The sequence below is a fragment of the Sinocyclocheilus anshuiensis genome, unplaced genomic scaffold, assembly GCF_001515605.1.
Source record: "Sinocyclocheilus anshuiensis isolate Anshui unplaced genomic scaffold, SAMN03320099.WGS_v1.1 scaffold1945, whole genome shotgun sequence".
In the NCBI taxonomy this organism is placed as follows: Eukaryota; Metazoa; Chordata; class Actinopteri; order Cypriniformes; family Cyprinidae; genus Sinocyclocheilus; species Sinocyclocheilus anshuiensis.
In genome coordinates, this window is record NW_015538042.1 from 110,902 (window position 1) to 115,543 (window position 4,642).

Genomic DNA, 4,642 nt, shown 5'->3' on the forward strand with positions numbered 1-4,642 from the left:
TTTACATATAGTCCCCAAACTTGTCAACAAGAACATTACAATAGTCCACTGATATTTACCCTGTTAAATGCATGTGCCCACCATGCATTGTTTTCTGGGAGCTAGATTGTAATGATGGCGCTGCAGTGCTTGGGAAATATATGCTTGCAGCTATATTTCATATTCTATTATGTCATTTTTTACTAGGAGACTCTGATCTTTTGAGAGCTTTTGACCACAATGATGTTGGCAGCAAATGTCAACAAAAACTGGTTCGCCTGTACATCCTTCTGTTCAGTATATCTGATGCACCTGAGCAATTTAAACAAAAGTGAGATAATGTGCTGGTAATTGAGTAGTTGACAAATAGGCAGTAAAAAAATGCTTTTTTTTTTAAATACCTTTTTTGAAAAAGAAATGCATATATTTACGTAGTGTGAAGTCTGATCTTTGAGAAAATATAAAGGGTCACTAACTTCGTCAATTCTTTCACTGTTTTTTACATTTTACTGAACTGTACCATAAATTTGTCCAATGGTGTGACATAGCAAAAATTAAGAAAAAAAAAAACTCTTAATAATATATAAATAGCATGAGAGAGATTTATCTTCTTTGTTAGACACTTATTTTCATATAGTGCTATTTAATATGAAATTATAATTAACATCATTTTTGGTTGTTGTTGGACTTGTTGGACAATTTCAAGATAAACTTTGATAAGAAGACCATTCAAAACTGCTGAAAATTATACCCTTTTAAGTTGAGTGATATTTGAATGTCCACTATTTCAATGCTTAACTGTTTTTTTTAAGATATTTTGAGATGAAAAACAAATCTGTGGTTCTGTTATGTGTGTCACACCATAGGACATTACATCACACTAAAGGACAGAAATGGTAGTTATTAAATTATTTCTATTTAATTTTGAACATGTCAAAGGAGAAAGAAAGTTTAATTTTGATACAAACAATTTATTAAATTATTTCTATTTAATTTTGAACATGTCAAAGATTTAATTTTGATACAAACAATATCAACATGTTTTTTAAAGTGCCCCTATTATGCCATTTTTAAGGTTGAAGGTTGCTATTTATTAGTCTCCTAAAACAGGTTTACATGCATGCAAGGTCAAAAAAGTTTTCTAAAAAAAAAAAGATTTAATTTCACCTAATTTCTAAATGATTCGTAAACGACTTGTGCGAAGCAGTTCAAAGAATCAGTCTCTCTAAACCCCTCCTTTCCTTGAGCCCTCCACTGTCGGCTTCACAACTTTACAGATAGTTTATGTTCATGACATTTATGACCAGTTTTTGAACATTTAAAAAAGTTAAAACCTCTCTAAAACCAGGCTGGGTTTTAGCCGTTTATTAAAAAAAAAAACATGGGTTATCTACAGTAACCATAAGCTTTTTGGTTTTATTTAAAGGCAGGGTAACCAATAACGATATTTCTAGTAGCCTAACACTACAAATAAAACACAAATGGTAATAATTTCGTAAGGACAGACTGCAGGTGTCATACGAAATGCTAAAGGAGTCTCTTTCTGTTTTTCAGAGGGCTGTTAAGTCAGCTAAATCTAAATTCCTTACCGAGATTGTCGCAAAAAAGAGTCCCAGTATCATCTTTTCAACTATAGATTCTGTTTTAAACCCTGCTGTAAATGTTTTCTCTGATGTGTCTGATTCTCTATGTGAAAATTTTCTGTCTTTCTTTGTTGATAAGACAAAATTGTCAAGACCTCAATCTCTGCAGACGTCACATGCCTGGTCTGAAATAACCAGTCGCTCAGTCACCTAGAGTGTGTTTTGGCGCTTTTCCACTGCATGGTACGGTTCACTTTTGGGGGATTTTCCACTGGGTACAGTACCTGGTACCTGGTACTTTTTTTAGTACCACCTCGGTTGGGGTTCCAAGTGAACCGTACCGTTACCAAAACGTGACGTGTAAACTCTGCTGATCACGGATTGGCCGGAGAGAATCTTCATTTCTGAAGAAACCCAATCTTGATGTTTCCGTTCCAAGTAATTTTAGACCGATTTCCAATCTCCCGTTTATTTCAAACATTTTAGAAAAGGTTGTACTCACTCAACTACAGTCTTTTCTGAGTTAAAATTTAGTAAATGAAACTTTTCAGTCAGGTTATAGAAAATTACATAGTACTGAATCTGCGTTATTGAAAGTTACAAACGATATTATGCTGTCTACTGATAATGGGAATGCTGTTGCTTTGGTCCTATTAGATCTCAGTTCAGCATTTGATATGGTTGATCATAAAATTTTAATTTCTCGATTGGAAAGTTATGTAGGCATTCAGGGTATCGTTCTAAAATGGTTTCGGTCACATTAAACCAATAGGAAGTTTTCTGTATGTATTCGAAAACATACTTCTTCAGTAGTACACCTCTCCTGTGGTGTTCCACAGGGATCAATCCTTGCTCCTACACTTTTCTCTTTATACATGCTACCACTGGGATCCCTGTTTTCTAAACATGGAGTACCGTTTCATTTATATGCTGATGACACCCAGTTGTATCTCCCACTTAAACGTAACGATTCATGTTCTATTGAGGTTTTGCTAGCATGCCTACGGGATCTGAAATCATGGCTTTCGTAAAATCTTTTGGCCTTAAACGAGAAAAAAACTGAAGTTGTATTGTTTGGACCAAGTGACTTTTATGATGGTGGTGATCTGGATCTAGGCTTTAAGATCTCATGTTACTCCGTGCACGAAAAACCTTGGCATTTTAATTGACTCGGGACTTCGGTTTGATAAACAGCTTCATTCTGTCGTCAAATCATGCTTTTTTCATTTACGCCGCCTTGCAAAAATTAAAACTTTTCTCTCCCTCAAGAATTTCGAAACAGTTATCCACGCATTCATTACCACACGTCTTGACTATTGTAATTCACTTTATTATGGAGCTAATAGTTCATCTATTTGGCGTTTACAATTTGTTCAGAACGCTGCTGCTAGGCTATTGACCGGTAGCAAAAAATTTTATTGCATTACTCCCATCTTGATGTCTCTGTGCTGGCTACTGGTTAAATTTAGAATACAGTTTAAAATTTTAGTCTTCGTTTACAAATCTTTACATGGCTTAGCTCCAGGCTACCTTTCTGCTTTGGTACTCCCTCATAACCCAACTAGGTCACTTAGGTCTGGGGATCTTGGATTACTCTTTGTGTGTAGGACTAAGCTAAAACATAGAGGGGACAGAGCCTTTGCAAGGGTTGGCCCCAAACTATGGAACAGCTTACCAGTGTCAATTTGAACGGTATCATCTCTTTCTATGTTTAAATCAAAGCTTAAATCTTATTTTTTATCTATGGCGGTTAACAACAAATGAATTTTACTGTGCATTTTATTTTGCTGTTTGAAATTCTCTTTTTTATGTATTGTTTCTAATGTACAGCACTTTGGTCAACCTTTTGGTTGTTTTTATATGTGCTTTATAAATAAATAAATAACTAACTGACAAAAAACATGGATACTATATTTACTATAATAACATTTTGGCTAATTTGGTGGATTCACCAATTGTAATGTTGAGACTTTAAAGAGTAAAAATAAATGTTCGAGTTAGCAATATGAACAATAGAAACATTAGCTAGTTTGTCTGCATTAGTTAATCATTAACATTAGTGAGGTACAATATAAATGGTATGTAACGAAAACATTGAAAAGAGCATTTTCAATTGTTGCCTAATTTACCTCTGTTAAAACCACACAACAGTTGTTTATCCAAAGAATCGTTAACAAGACTAAAAAAGCTTTACTTACTGACCGTCGTCGGACTGACGGAATTCACGAGGTGTCTCTGCTGTAATGAAGCACACAACACACCACAACAACAATTAGGTATATCATTTAAAAAAGTAAAATGTTTAGTGCAGTAAAATCGTAGTGTGGAACAAATAAGCGATTTAATAGCACCAAATATACGATCTATGAAGTAAACGTATTACCTTGTAGCGCTTCAATTTCTAAAGGGCTAAGTAAAGGGATCACGGCCTTGCCATTGGCTCCTGGTATGCTCGCAACCACTAGGACACTCACTTCGTCTCCCTCATCGTTGTTTTCCCAAAATTGTTCAGCGATTATTTTTAGCCCAACTCCACGAATCTGTGATTTATACAGCAATTTAATTGTTTTGGGATTGATTAATGTCCATTGTACAGCTTAAGTAAATGCAGCATGTCAAATGTCCAGCAGGGGGCAAACCCAATGTTATATTTTTCACATGACTATGAAGCATTTGGACCAATCAGACACACATTTGTTCATTAGATTTAACAATTCAGTTATTCATTAGATTAACAAATAATCACAGACCCCCTCACCCAATAAACATACTGGGTGCCAGCATGTCTGGGAACGGCAATCTGTGGTTCTGTTAGATTCTGAGAAGATGAGTATGTGAGCTAGCACCCTTCTGCAACCCTTAAGTCTGCGCCAGGCTTCAGCCTTGTCTTTACATTCACCAACGATCTTTGGATCTCAGCCGATGTCTCTCTTAGTTCTTCATCATCTTCATCTGGGAGAAAACTCTCCCGACCACCACAGAGTCAGAATAACATCTTTTCATCTGTTCATCACTCTTCAAACCCGGAAGAAGGTGATCGCGACTCCTACACCACCGAACCTCCAAACCATCAAGACTTT